The 16,089-nt window shown below is 44.2% G+C and overlaps 2 protein-coding genes across 7 annotated transcripts in view; one reads left to right on the top strand and one right to left on the bottom strand.

The window, feature by feature from the left end:
• LOC119175883 (uncharacterized) overlaps positions 1 to 16,089 on the top strand; it is a 766,025-nt gene that overhangs the window by 76,547 nt on the left and 673,389 nt on the right. The gene's annotated exons all lie outside the window — the stretch shown is intronic.
• The window catches only part of cN-IIIB (cytosolic 5'-nucleotidase IIIB), a 513,152-nt gene that overhangs the window by 237,672 nt on the left and 259,391 nt on the right, over positions 1 to 16,089 (bottom strand). The gene's annotated exons all lie outside the window — the stretch shown is intronic.

The raw sequence follows: 16,089 nt of genomic DNA, 5'->3' as shown, positions 1-16,089 counted from the left end.
ACTGCAGCAGGAAGAAAAGATCGAAGGGAATGGAAAGGAGAGGCCACTTTCTCCAGACAGCCACAGCGGCGGTCAAGTGGATAGCGTCCACCTCAAAATTGGGGCGTAACAGGTTCGATTCCAAGTGCCGCCGGACACCGACCGGTTTTTCTAATGGCAAAATAGCTACCATGGGTGCCAAAATGTGGTTAATTCTTTCTCTGGTAAGTAAAAAGTCAGGGAAGTTACATCCATTTAGTTATTTCGCTACCACGCACTGGGACAATAAAATGGGCTTGGGGAGGCGTTACGCTTCGCTTATGGTGTTATGCTTTGCTATCTCTACAAGCCCATCATACCATACTAACATTATTTTATAATATCGACCTGCAGTGCCGTCCAGGATGACCCGAGCTTGGCTTGAAGCTTGAAGTTTATTTGGTCTTTTCCTTGGTACATGTATTTGCACTTTTAGGGACCCATCAAATATGTCAAAGGGTCCCAAACTGTATTATAAAAACACTATACGGCAATCGTCATTGGCAAGGCACTAAATAGTATTTAATATCAAAAACAGAAGAAGTAAAGTAACATATAATAGTTCTATAGCAAATGGTAATCATTACTAAACCATCAAAGCAGAAATGACGTAATATTTTGATATAATGAGTAGAAAAAGGTGCAAATATGTGCTGTGTATAAGTGCAAATTTAAATACGTGAGAAAGTCAATACTAAAAATCTCTATAGTAGAAAGAATTACTATGGACTGAATTTTTCAATTGTGCTAGGAAAGAAGTGAGTGACGGGGCTTTTTTACAGAGTAGCAGTCAGGCCATTCCAAATGGTAATTCCTTGAAATTTCAAAGTTTGACGACTATAATTAATATTTATTTTGGTAGTAAAAGTCGGGTGCTTGAAAAACGCTCCCTGTAGCTCGAGGTGACGTACGAAGGGACACTGGGAGTAAGTAGAAACTGCCATGAAGTGTTCTGTATGTATGCAATATTCTAGGTAACCATATTGTGAACACCTAATACATTGGAATTTTTAAACAAGTCGTCGTCTCTTACATTCGTATTATTAGGCGTTATTATGCGTAGAGCTCTTTTTTGGATAATTGGAACAGATTTAAGGTGAGATTTGTACGTGCGACTCCACATAGCAATGCAATAATTTATGAGTGAATGAATGAATGCATAATAAACATTACGTAGTATTTCGCTTGAAAGAAAAGGGTCGACATTTACAAAGAACATGCAATCCGTATGAGGCTTTCTGAACAACGTTGTCAGAATGTAAATGAAATTTCGGGCAATGATATATGTATACTCCCAGGAATTTAGTGTGAGTGGCATCCTGTAATAAAGAGTTGTTGTAGATTATGTCATAGTATGCTAAGATTTGCCACCTCTCGAAGTGAAAAACGATGAATGCAGTTTTCGTAGGATTAAGGGCACATTCACACTTGACAAGTGAAGAGAAAACGAAAACGCCAGAGCGGCCGGCAACCCATGACCGTGCTTGTCGAAGATGTTCACATTCGTTCTGCCCCATCCCGTCGCCGCTGCCGTCGCTACCTTGAGAAGTGATTCGATTTTGCCTGCTTTGTGAACACTAAAGTTCGTACCGAATTCCAGTTATTCACGCAAAGTAGTCAAAAGAAACAGCTCGCACATTTTAAAACTTTGTTTTGGGAGATAAGCGAGGTGAAACGACACGAACGAACGCACCGACAGTGGCGGCGGCGGATTCAGCTACCTGTACACAAACGGGAGGCACGTTGGGGCATGCCGACTTGCTGCTGCTGCACCGTGAAATTCCAGAGTTCCCGGTGATCGCAATCCAAACCAGGCTTTCGATGAACGCGTCCTCGTTGAGGCCGTCAAGCTTCGTCGTGCTGCACGAGTAGTTTGAGCCGATGCGAGCCACCGCCGACACCTTTGCCGCCATGTTGAATCTGCGGCTGGCTGGTCAGGCCACGTGGTTTGATCTAGCGCAGCCGAGGCCGTGAAGCGGAAACTGGACCCCGTTTCACTTGGCGGGAAAATCGGTTTCGGACCGATTTTTGCGCGCCAGCCGCGCGACGTGGTTTTCCAGCCGCTTGGGCGGCGAAACGAGATAGTTTCCGGAGAGTTTCCCCGCTTTCGCTCTCTTCGAGGCCAAGTAAGAACGCGCCCTAAGTGTGACCGCATTGGTTGTGCACCAGCGGTGAAGATTATAAAGTTTTGGATTAACTTCGGTAATTAACTAAGTTTCGTTCACATGAGAAATTAGAAGGTTAGTGTCATCTGCATAAAGCAGCGCAGTAGCCTTTTCAAGTTGTGAGGGTAAATCATTTACAAATAGGAGGAAAAGTAATGGTCGCAGTATGGAGCCCTCTAACACCCCAATATTAACTAATTTAACACATGATTAAGGTGTGCCAATATGAACGATTTGTGTTCTGTCTTTTAAGTAGCTGCTGATGAGTTGTAGAGGCGTTCCAGTAATGCCGTATCGATCAAGTTTACTTTTAAAGATATTAGGATTCAAGGAGTCAAACGCCTTCACAATGTTAATAAAAACTCCTGCTACCAATAAACCAGAATCTGTCGCTTTCCTAATACTCTCAATAAACGTCCATATTACTGTTGTCGTCAAGCAAATTATTCTAAAACTAAGCTGTTGAGGTGAAAGTATTTTAAATTTTTTCAAGTAACTTGTCATTCGAATGCAAAATAATTTTTCAGCGACATTGTTAAAAAATGGAAGTACCAAGATTGGTCTATAAGCTTCTACTCTGTCTTTTTCTTTTGATTTGTACAGCAGAGTAAGTTTACCGACTTTCGTCTAAGTGAGAAATATGCTAGTTGTAAATAGTATCTCTATTACGTCGGCTAGCGCTGGTGAAATACTGGCTTTAACAAGTTTAGCAGAGTAGGCTGATATGCTATCGATACCACAAGCGGTGTTGTGCGATGCTGAAGTAATAGAAGCTACTTCGATTTGATCTGTGGGATGAAGAAAGAACGAGGCATCAGAATGAGGTATGTGCGATGCATCAATTTTTTTCCCGTTGGTTTTAAGTGTGAACAAAAATAACAGCTAAATGATTCGCTGATATCATCTAGTGAAGTATACGAAATGTTGTTCAGAATGATCTTTTCAGGTAACACTATACCTTTTTTCTCTGCTGAGATATTTATTGAGAAGATTCTGTGTCTTTCTGAAGTCATTTTCATTGCGAGAAATTTGGTTGTTAAAGTACTCTTTTTTTGTAGTGATAGCAAAGAAAGAGTATTTTAGCAGATGGCTCGTAATCTCTACGAGCTCCGGCGACACTTTTTTTGAACAAACTAATAGCACAAAAAAAGGTAAAATTTAGCCCTTAGCACGCGTCGCGTTCCATTAGTTACGGTGGAACGCGGCACCACGTCCAGATAGTGGCATCTTTAGTTTTTTCGCGGTTCCGCTGAGTGAAGAAGTGCACTCATGCAAGGATAACTACCACAAATGTTTTTTAGAGGTACGGGCCATTGAAATTTCTTTTTGAGCGTCGGATGCCTGCAATAAATATCCTTTGAAGAATTTTTAGTGTGGCCTCCAAGATAAAGTCCAGTCGGGCGTCTTTCAATAGTGTAGGGCCTAGTATGGTGGCAGACACAAATGATTAAGCAGGGAGGATTAAGACCAATCAATAATTATGTGATGCAATTCTAAGACTCACCTAATTAAGCCACATATTGCTGAGAACACGTTAATTAGTATCACACTAATGCCGTGTTATGCTAATGTGAAGCTAATTAAAACGACGCAAATTACAGGCAAACTTTTCTGGACCCAGCCAGTTAAACATTGCTTTTAAGAAGGTACCTATTATGCTATTTACCTGCATATTATTTAAGTAATTGTAAATACAAAAGCCTGAGCTAATAAGTTTATATGAATTAAAAACCATGTGAAATAAGGTCAAGCTAATTATAACCGAATAATTAAATCTTCACTAATAAACCCTGTTTAACGCAATGACGACTGAAATGACTGAGCAGACCGATCAGGCTGAGTTGACGTTGCGAAGCAGCTGCTTCTTCTTAGGCTCCACCGCATGAAACTCGACATTCGCACTGGCACTGCGCCAGTGAAAAGCTGAACAGGAGCCTTCTGAGAACCAACAGGTTTGAACCCCAGTTCACTTGTCACTCAGTTTGAATGACAGACGGCCATGACCAGGATCAGGCCTTCCCACCACCTTTGCTCTCACCGAGGCGCAGTACTCGTGCTGCAACACCAGTGAGCAGCACCAGTCAGCTATGAGCTGACTCACATGCACTATGCACCTGCGCACAAAGAACTTTCCCTCCGCCGCAAATGTCGCGCACGATTTTGTGACACCATGCGCGTTGTTTCAGTCGTCTTTCTCAAGGCGACTTTCGCGCGCTCCGCATTGTATTCCTGTTTTATAATCACCGTAATGCGAGCTCGAAGCAAACTCGTGTTCACGAGAGGCTCGGGTCCTCCTGCATAGAACCCTAGACCTCCGCTTGTCCGCTTGCAGAGACCCCCCCCCCCCTCTCATACATGCTTTACCTTTGTCTGTTCCCCTCATTTTTTATTCATTTTCCGTTCTTCCTCCTCTCTTTACATGCCGGCTTTCACTTCCCTCCCGGAAAAGTATGATGAACGTTGTGCCCGTCTCAGCGGCAGTTGCCAGCCTCCATATTTAGTCTGTTTCCTTTGTACACGTGTCCTTGTGTATTTGTTCTTGTTTCAAAGAAAGATAACAAAGTGTTAACTAGCCGGTGATGCTTGTTCGTCCTGGCGGCTCAAAATTTTTTTTTCAGTGCCACCTGCTGCCATTACGGCGAATGTGGAACACTCTTTCTGCCTGTTGGCGTGACGTAGCACGTGATTTTATTAGGAGCTGGTAGCTGATTAACGTTTCGTATATATATATATATATATATATATATATATATATATATATATATATATATATATATATATATATATATATATATATATATATATATAGGGCGGTAACGGAAGGTTACCGCCTTTTTAGTTCAGTCGTAGAGCATCGGACGCGTTATTCGAACGTCACAGGTTTGATCCTCGCCTGTGACAAGTTATCTTTTCGTCCACTGTTCTTTATTCAGAGTTTACATTATAATTACGTTTAATATAATGTCTTATACTTTCCTTGGTACCATTGTCGCATTAATATTGTGTTTCATGTTATCCCCCTCATGTCATGTGAGTTTTCATTAATATTGGGTTTAAATATGGCATTCCAAATGACGTACGCGCGTTCGAGTTGGAGAAGACACATTGCAGTGTACAGTTTGCGGAATGGTAGGAGAACTGTATTATGTAGGTATTACACACACAACCAAGAAAACAAAGAGCCCGCATAGCAATGCGGGCTCTCGGTTCACAGGTGCACAGGTCTATCGAAGAGAATGCCGAGACAATTAATTTCACAAGGTTTACTTAATAGAGCGTAATTACCAGAGAATTAAAATGCCGTGCTAGAAGTATTGCAAAGGAAACTTATGACTTTGGTCTTCGCAATATTTAGTGAGAAGTTGTGCTTTTGCAGCATTTATAAGAAGAAAACAAATATGACTGAAGCAGGTGACAGTCGTTACAGAATCATTTTTTTAAAAATCTTGATACCATTGGTATAAAGATGAGAAGAATTACGAATAACGAAAATAAGAAGGAAGAGTGGGCTAATGCCTATCCCGCAGGGCCGCACTAGTTGCCTTATCCAAAGGAGACGTTTGTACATTTAGGTTAACATAGCATATGTCAACAAGGTAGCTATGCAGAAGATTGAAAACTGTAGAGTCAGCTTCTATTTTTATAGGTTTAATCATGAGCGGAGAGTGCCTGTGTACGTCAAAAAGCCTTCATAAGGTTGCAGTAAATGGTGTCAGCTTGTCTTCTCTTATGTAAAAGGGTGAAGATCTACATCATGAAAGTAGCAGGAGTTGTGATTGTCGAGCGGCCAGTGATGAATCCGTGTTGATTTGGAATGCAGGATTTGTGCACCCTCTGACAATATGTGATGGATGACGACGACGACGACGACGACGATGATGATGATGATAAAAACTTTTTTGTTGTTGTTGAGAGAAAAAAAAAGGAGAATTGACTGGAGCAAGGGTGGTATGATGCTGATTCCGTGGCCTAAGGCGGCCGCCCAGGCTACGTCCACGCGAGCTTGCTCTTTCTCGAGGGCCGAGGGCTCCCTCCCATCTGTCCTACGGTGGTGGCTATTTAGTACCTAAGGCGCTACTATCCAAACGAGCCCATCATCATCATCAGCCTGACAAGGTCCCCTGCAGGACAAAGGCCTCTCCCATGTTCCACCAATAAACTCGGTCCTGTGCTTGCTGCTGCCATTTGCGTTGCCCCCTTGCATGCTCTCCAAGGCTTTTCTGACTTCTATTATTACTGGTGGGGTGCCATCAGGGTTACTGCTAGTTCTTGTAGGAAGGTTACGGTGTTCCCGGCTAGTACACAGATCTCTGTAAAACTCCTCTGCTATTTTAACTATCCTATCCATATTGGTAGTTACTTTGCCTTCTTTGCCCTTAGTGCATACATCTGGTTTTTGCCTGTCCCAAGTTTTCTCTTCACTGCTTTGACGCTTCCTCTGTTGTTCAAAGCTTGTTCAATTCACCGAGCCCTATTACATCCCATTTACTACCCTCTAGCTCCTAGAATAGTACAGCTATAGGCTTGTCTCGCTAGATAATGTTCTAGCGTTAAACGTTGCCACGTTCAGGTTCCTATGGCGGATTGGCCGGACCCAGATATTCTTAGCACCCTCTGCTACGTTGCAGATCTGACCGCCACTGTGGTCAGTTGCTTCGCAATCGACGTCCGCATGTGGAAGGTAGTGGCCAGATACTGCACAAAGGTGGCCAATCCTTCTCTAGTGAGGGTGAGATTGCGTTACCGGTGTGGCGGTCACCGGTGAGGCCACACCCCAGGCCCCCTAATGCAGTTCCATCACCACATGGACTTTCTAAAATCCAGTTCGAAAATGCGCGGCACCGGGATTTGAACAACGGACCTCTTGCACGTGAAGCTGATGCTCTGACCACTACACCATCACTGCAATATTGTGGGCCCATACCATATGGTATAAATCTGATTTCTGGCCAGAAAATGTGCATTTGGCTAAAACGAGTTGTACGTGGCCGATGACAGGTAGATTTGCCGGATTATATAAAACGAGAACTATGTCGTTTAACATGTTGTGATGACCCGGTTCAAAGATATTTGATGGGGCGCAGAGAAGTCAGGTGGTAATTCCAGACATGTTTCACAGCGAGACTTCAAGGTCGCGGGCTCGAATCCTGGCCGTGGCGGCCACATTTTCAATCGAGGCGAGTATGCTTGAGGGCTGTGTGCTTAAGTAGGTGCACTTTCACGAATTCCAGGTGAACGTCGGGTGGTCGAAAATTTTGGAGCCCTACGCTACGGCGTCACTCCTGGTTTTGGGACGTTATACCCTGACAAATATTGTATTATTATTACACAGCGAGAATTGAATACACAAAAAATACGAACACTTTTTCACATGCTAGAGAATGTGGAAGCATTCTGAGAGTTTGAAATATTGTGGGCAGTACTGGGAGAAACCCACTGCCATAAGCTTTTACAATGGCTGAATGCCAGATAGTAAGGATGATCTCGAGCACTTAACGCACTCGTGGATGAGCTTGTCTTCTAGTGACAGAGCACCAATCATTCAACCAACCAATCAATCAATTCTGTAAATTCATTGATCGATTGATTAGTAATCAATCAATCAATCACATTTAATGAACATCGGGTATTGAACACACACTTCTTTTGTAGGTATGAAAAAAAGAGTAGCGATAGTCAAACATTCCATTCAGTAGTTTGCTTCGAGCCTCTTCGTTCGTCGCAGTGTGCGGAAGTTGTGAAGAGAAGGCAGGCGCTGCAGTGGCATGGAATGTGGCATCGCTTCAATCTCGAGATTGCTCCTGTGACTGGAGTTCGGTTTCCCTCGCGTTTTATGGGTGCCATCGCCGCTTTTATAGCGCTATTTTGGGCCCATTGTGCAAAGCATGCCTTGCCTGCTCTTGAGCTTTCCTTCGGTGCTCTCTGTCGCTTGCGGCATGAGAAGCGTAGATGAAAGTGTCGCATGAGCATGACACTGTGAGCTAAATGACGACGCGCTGAATGCCCCGTTGACGCTGGTTTATGTGCGCGCTCGACCCACGGCTAGTCCACAGCTTAGCACAATGGCGCAGCGGAACCAAGTACTCGAGGTGGGTCAGCCCAACGTCACCGTTTACAACTGACATAATACGAGTGGTGCGTTTGTCACTTCGGTTGTTTGTCCCTAATGCATGGCTCACGAAATTTCCTTCCGATGCTACGTGCATGTGGATGCGGCTAACATTCACGCTCAGATTCTTTTTCGCCCATGTATGAGCAGGCATGAATTTTGTGCCAGCGAGGTGTCATGCAAGTCCTGAAACATACACACCATGACACTGGCGTAGTGGCATCTGCCCCCCCCCCCCCCCCACCCCCCAAAAAAAGAATGCAAGCAAGGAGCTGCCAAGGTCTGCTTTTAGGCATTTTATGCATGGTTCTTTTCGGGTGCCGGAGATTTAGTTACGACCAATCAACGATTCCACGGCCTCCACCGACCGGCGGCGTTGATTGATATGTGGGGTTTAACGTCCCGAAACCACCAAATGCTAATGAGAGACGCCGTAGTGGAGGGCTCCGGAAAGTTCGACCACCTGGGGTTCTTTAACGTGCACCCAAATCTGAGTACACGGGCCTACAACGTTTCCGCCTCCATCGGAAATGCAGCCGCCGCAGCCGGGATTCGATCCCGCGACCTGCGGGTCACCGAGTGGCGTCGTCGTAAGGGAGCGGAGGGACTCTTCATCGATTCGCAGTCGTCGTCCTCGCGTGCCCTTGGAAGACGCTGAACGATCGAGCCTCTGCAGTTCGTCTGGGTTCGAAACACGCGAACGTGCAGTTGTTGCTTGGCTAACGTTGTTGCATAGATCGTGCGGTCCACACTTATTATACAGACGTGTACATAGTCGGAAAAGTACACGGTGACACGCCCAGATGTTTTGCTGTACTCGACCTCAGCGCTATAATCTGTGTGCGTGGTCCACATGTGCTGACAACAACAATGTTAGCTTTTTTTTATTTTCATATCAACGGAAATTCAAGGTCAAACGAATAGCATGCAAATTAGTTGGCCTCCTGAATAAATCAGGTGATAAAGTTATAATGCAGGGCCATATAGCTCTTTATTTTTTGTTGTTGCTCTTGACCTTGCATCTGACGCCATTGAACTACGCGTCACGCATATCGACATCTATCCGCACAACCTCTACAGCGTTGACTGTAGCCGAGCACAGAGGCGTCAGTCACGTGGGAATAGGGAGAGGGGGTACAACGTGCCCTTGTCCCCTTTCCCTTAGCTTCCGAGTCGCATATTTTGGCAGCCCCTATTAGCAGCTTCATTTTGTTTTAGACATGTAGTGTAACAATGAAATGCGTCTTGCACAAACAAACTTGCCAACCCTCACCGCAGCAAAGAGAGATTTATTTTTGTGCGTCTCCCCGTTTCCCTTCACCCGGTCGACGCCAGCACGGCATTTTCACCCACTCTGCTCAAGTGCGAAACCTACGTCGTTGGCATTTCCTGTGGTGCTTGTTTCTCCGAGGGGAAATTGCTCGTAGCTAGTAGTGTGCTGCTATATGCTCTTGATTTACCTTGATTTTTCCTTGTCAATCTTTTTCAAAAAACCCGAAAAAAGGAAGAGTATTCACATATTATCTAAGTAATGCTCGTAGCTCATTTACATGTACTACACTGACACCACCGCAACATTTTGGTGCGTTCCTATTTAACAACGATATCATTATGAGAGACACCACAGTGGAGGACTCCGAAAATTTTGACCATCTGCTGTTCTTAAACGCGCGCTGACATGGCACAAGGACCATTTCGCCTCCATCGATATGCAACCACTGTGTCCGGGATGGAATTCGTGACCTTCGGTTATAAGCAGCTGAGCACTCTAGCCCCTGCTACACCGTGGTGGACGGCGTCCATCACTTGAGCCCCGCCGCGGTCGTCTAGTGGCTAAGGTATACTCGGCTGTTAACCCGCAGGTCGCGGGATCGAATCCCGGCTGCGGCGGCTGCATTTCCGATGGGAGCGGAAATGTTGTAGGCCCGTGTGCTCAGATTTGGGTGCACGTTAAAGAACCCCAGGGGGTCGAAATTTCCGGAGCCCTTCACTACAGGCGTCTGCCAGAATTACATCGCAGTTTCGGTACGTTGAGCTCCAGATATTATTATTAGTTTATCATTTGATAGCCTGCTGATGGTGTCGTAGGCACAGAACCTACAATGCAATCGTAACTGATGCGTATTACACGAACAAGAAGGCGGTAGATAAGGAAAGGTTAACCAGTTTAGGACAACTGGTTTGCTATGCTATACGTTACAACAGGATGGGGGAGAGCGAAATGGGAAATATGGAAGAGGCAAGAAAAAGGAAGACAGCATATAGCACAGCACACACACAGTCAGTCATAGTTTGCTATTTTTGCGTGGTACGTGACATCACTGTCACAGCCACTTGTACAGGCCACTATGCTTTATCGCTTATGGTTAGCAGTGCAATTCACGAAAGCGTATTCATTTCGCAGTGAAACGGCCAACAACGCTCTTCGCGATGCCTGTCGTTTCGAGGAGGCGCTGCAGCCCATTCTATGCGACTCTCCGGTATATAATGTTCAGAGACAGTACCTGGCGTCTGCTCTAGCTAACCAAGTTGAAACCGCTCTTACATGTATTCGACAGAGGACATCGCAACTGAAGGCGACGAAGGCGCTGCACAGGTATTAGACGAAACTGTCATCTGGTTATTCTGGCGCTCCCACGTGATAGGACACGTTCTGACGTCATTTGCCGGTGAAGTAACTGTAGTTGCGAGAGTAAATATTCATGTAAATTAAACCACAGCCTAAAGCACGTGGTCCGCCCCCTGAAGGCCCCGCAGTCGTGCGCCAGAGGTGTATGTCGTAACTAATTCGGCTAAGGAAATCATCGCACAGTGCTCCACGCCCTTTTTTAATTATGCAGAAGCGCGGGTCCTTTGCGCGCCGCGATTTTCGTGGCCTCGGACTCCGAGCGCAGGACCACTTAAACCGCGGGGGCTGATGCGCGAGGCTGGCGCCCGCTGCTCGCATTGCGAAGCTCTTTTCGAAGACTGGCCATGAAGCCTTATTTATACGTTTCGTTGGTTTATTGGGGAAAATCGCATTTCTGTGCAGGTCAACTGTGGACCACCACCCCTCCGTGGTGTCTCTCTCTCCCTCTCTCTCCACACACACACACACACACACGCACACGCACAATATATATATATATATATATATATATATATATATATATATATATATATATATATATATATATATATAAGGGAAAGAGGTGTATACCTAAGAGTTCGTTTTTCCTTGTTCTGACAGAAGATTAATGAGATCTGACAATAATGCCAAGGACTGTATAGGGGAAGTTATTAGAACCAATGTAATGTAAATAAGAAGAAAGAAAAGTGTGTGAAAAAATAACTTGCCTTGATCAGGATCTAAACCTGCGACCTTCAAATAATGCGTTCAATGCTCTAGCCACTGAGCTATCACGGCGGCTATCCCTCCAGCCACTTTATTGGGTTTATATGTGAGTTTAAACGTGGGAGTGTCAGTCAGCGCCATCTGTAGCCACCGCGGCGAATGTAGAACACCCCTTTATGAGCCTGCAGCGTCACGTAGCACGTGAACTTATTACGAGTAGGCAGCTGACCAATAGTCCCTCGTATACAACCTAACGGCACCAAGTCTGCCTGTACGAGACCCTCGTTAATGAATAAGGGAGAGAAGTGTATACCTAAGGGCTCGTTTTTCCGTGTTTTGACACAATAATTATGAGATCTAACAGACAATATTGCCAAGGAATGTATAGGGGAAGTTATTAGAGCCAATGCAATGTAAATAAGAAGAAAGAAACTTAGGTGAAAAAATAATATATATATATATATATATATATATATATATATATATATATATATATATATATATATATATATATGTGTGTGTGTGTGTGTGTGTGTGTGTGTGTGTGTGTGTGTATAAACAAATTTGAAATGATGACGAATTTTGGCCGCCGCCAAACCTAATTTAACGCAAACTCTCCTCCTGGAATACTTGAGTGAGAAAGTGATCATTTCCTTCTAATTTTGACACAGAGAGATTTTTACTTGAATGTATGCTCTAATGCGGTCACGTTGTAACATCTCTAGGCGCCGTATTTATGGCGCTAGCTTTATCCTGACGAAGCTACTTGCATAGGTCGGTGAAAAGTGTGGAGCTCACCCGTATACTCTCCCTCATGAATATTTTCTTCAACCGGACTCACTGGGACTCAAACTCACTGAAATATTACTCACCCGGACTCACCCAGACTCATGGTTCAATCTGAGTCCAAGTGAGTCGACTCACGAGTTCGTTAGTCCAGAATTAGTTTTCTCTACTATGTTGACAATGCTTTTTACCACCGATATCTTTACGCCCCGCCGCGACTGTCTAGTGGCTAAGGTACTCGGCTGCTGACTCCGCAAGTCGCGGGATCAAATCCCGGCTGCGGCGGATGCATTTCCGATGGAGGCGGAAATGTTGTAGGCCCGTGTGCGCAGATTTGGGTGCATTTCAAAAAAAACCCCGGTGGTCGAAAATTCCGTAGCCCTTCACTACGGCGTCTCTAATATTCATATGGTGGTTTTGGGACGTTAAACCCCACAAATGCAATCGATCTACCGATATCTTTCTTAATCGGTGCTCTTTTTGGCACCTTTTTATGTAATACCATCGTATACAAGTTATGAGTGGTTGCAAACTAGTAAGGACACTTTTGTTGAAACACAGGACATGAGAAATATTTATTGAGAAATCAGATAGAAGAGTCGGAATTCAAGGCACCCCTCTAACGCATTTCCCGTTTCTTATCAAAAAATATTCAAATGGTGTCTGAACGATACTGTTTCGGAATACGTGTGAGCAGACGTGATTATAAATGTGTATCTAGGTAAGGCTGCTAGTAAAACCGAAGATGGGTTGATAGCAGACCTACTGGGCTGATGATAGCCCTTTGTATGACCAATCGGCGAAAACTTTAGCTATTGTGCTCAGCGGCCACTTTTTTGTCTGTCAGCGCTATATATGGAACGAAGTAAAAAAAAAATTGCTTTGTGGATATCAGTTTTGTGGGCATACACTTGTCCCTAATTAAACTAAAGTTTAATTCAGTCGTACGGCAAAGATACACATAAAAAAACTGCCACTTATGCACAATAGCTGAATATTTGGCCGGCTGGACCAGATATCGCCAGAGACAGCTGGGCTTGCTTTGGCTGTTTCACCATTTATCAACAGATGGCACTGATGGCACACGCGCCTTTCTTGGTCAACTTGATCACGCAATCGCTGCATTCGTTTTCAGCATCATAGCATATCGGTAGCCTGTCATAGCTTCACGTGACTTGGCCTGCATAGCTCGGACAAGGTACATGGCCAGGCCACCTGCCCAGCCATGTACCCTTTGAGACACGCAGGTACGGTATAGCTTTCGGACACTGCCATGGTAGCTTTCAGAAGTGGCGACGTTGTAGTTGCTGGACCGAGAAATTATTTCGTGGTTTTATGAAATTCCTGATTTAACGATATGATTCGAGTGCCATCACCAGTTTGTTAAATCGAGTTTTAGCTGTAATATAACAGTTATGAATAAAAGCTTAAAGCGTTTTTGAACGCTATCTATGGTATCTATAAAAATCCAGGAGTTCTGACATTATTTCTTTATGTACAGGGGTACCCAGCCCTTCTTGTGTGAAATCGTGTCAGAGGAAGAAGACAGCTTTGACTTAAGCTAAGTGTTTCTGCGACCACTCGACAGGGACAAGCTGCATATGTTGTATCTTGCATTATTCTCTCCCCCTTTTGTCAAAAAAGTATTCTGCTGATTGCAGGCAGAGAAAATTGGAAAGAGGGAAAGGTGATAAGAGCGCACGTACAAATAATAACACGACGTAATAGATTCAAAACATGCAGACACTGGCATTGGCGTATGTTTAGCGCGTTGGTGTTCCGAATATGCATGTTTAGCGCCAGAGGACGCGGACCGAATGAAGGCGTTTGTCATCACTGCGCAATGTGCTGTCAGGGTATTTTATTCAGTCAGGATGGGAATGAGCTTGTTGGCGCTATTCCATTGTTGCTCATGACGGTCAGCGCTAACAGAAGACCAAATACAAGAAAGTAAGTTTGTAATCAGGCTCTTGTTAAATGCTGGCTATATCCGGTAAACCAGACAAAAGTATTTGGTTTCCTATCTATATCCAGCACTTTTAGCGGGATTAGATTTAGAGTGTACACGTCACTGACATGACAGTGCTATAGTGCCACGTACTTTCTTGTATTTCATGTCCTGTTTGTGCTGGCTGTTACGAAAACGTTCGAACTAGTAGCTCAATTTACCATGTTATTTATCTGTCGCTCATTTCTTTCGGGCAAACTTACCTAAAATAAGGAAAAAAAAACAAGAACACCAAGTATGCCCGTTAATTCACACGTATTGATTATGCAAAACTCAGTCGATTGAATCAGCGAAACTTAGCAATGAAAACTTGTATCACGTCTTTCAAAATTGCACCCAAAAAACGCTTAATGCGGATTAAACTTGTGTGTAATAGACAAAACTTTCGAAATATGCTGCTAATATATGAGAAGTCCTTTAGCAAAGCCCTTTTGCACATTGAAACATATTCACGTATGCTGTAAATGTGTACACCGCCTTTGTTGATCTTGAGGGTGCAGTTGACAAAACTGCGATATCTGAGTTTCGTATAGAGTTAAAAGTGTGCAAACCTGTCCCTTGGTACACAATTCTTTTAAAGACTGGTGACTAGCAATCGATTTCTATCGAAATGACACAATCTTTTAGTATAAAGATGATTTTCTGCAGTGATCAGAATTTAGCTCTCTTGTTAAAAGCAACAAGTTTTGGTCCATTTGTTTTGGGGGTCGTCTGAACTAATAGATACGCCACTAATTACAAATGTATTGGGTAGCTATCAATGCGGAAAATCCCACGATGACAAGAAGTCCCCGCAGGTCTCGGGACGAATCCCGGCTGCGGCGGCTGCATTTCCAATGGAGGCGGAAATGTTGTAGGCCCGTGTGCTCCGATTTGGGTGCACGTTAAAGAACCCCAGGTGGCCCTCCCCTACGGCATCTCTAATATTCATATGGTTGTTTTGGGACGTTAACTCCACATATCAATAAAAATAGTCATCGTGCAAATTTCTGAGCAGATAGCTGCTACGTAATACTAAGCCCTTGCCGCCCGACCCATGTGATAAACTGTTTTTAATGGTTCAGCTCATGCTTACTTTACCAATAGTGTTGACATGCTTGCTTATGGGCTATTACAATCTGAAGGTAACACCCCCAACCTATTAGGGGTAACACAAGGAATAATACCTTGGCTTAACCGTGCGCAAGATCTGTGCAGTGAGCTTTCTGTTTTGTTCGCTAAAGCATGAGTGAGGGTGGGCCACTGTCAATCATCTGTCTCCAGCTGTTTTTCGAGGAGATTGCGTGGAAGCTCTGGCAGAGGCGACGGCTAGAGCCACTTTTAATGCCAATGAATCATTATTCTGCAGCGAGAATTCATTAAACAAATGCATGGATAACTTCGGCAGTCGGGCATATGGTGCTCTGAGCCGTGATGTTTAAAACGGCTGCACAGAATAGTGCCTTTTCTGAATCACCGTTTTTGTTCGGTACGATGAACACTCGAGTAGTTTTCCGATAGAGCACACCTGGCCTGATCCCGAAGTAGTCGTATTAACTCACAACGTAATAAAACCTATGTGGTACGAAAGAGTGGGGATTGACCTCTAAAGTTTTGCTTTCTTGAGTGGTAGAGCATTGTTGCACGTAGCGTCTTGATGGGCTATTGCGCTAGAAGCGAAAGTTGGGCT

Source organism: Rhipicephalus microplus, chromosome X, assembly GCF_043290135.1.
Source record: "Rhipicephalus microplus isolate Deutch F79 chromosome X, USDA_Rmic, whole genome shotgun sequence".
In the NCBI taxonomy this organism is placed as follows: Eukaryota; Metazoa; Arthropoda; class Arachnida; order Ixodida; family Ixodidae; genus Rhipicephalus; species Rhipicephalus microplus.
Note: the sequence above shows the minus strand (reverse complement) of the source record. Positions and strands in the feature narration are given on the sequence as shown.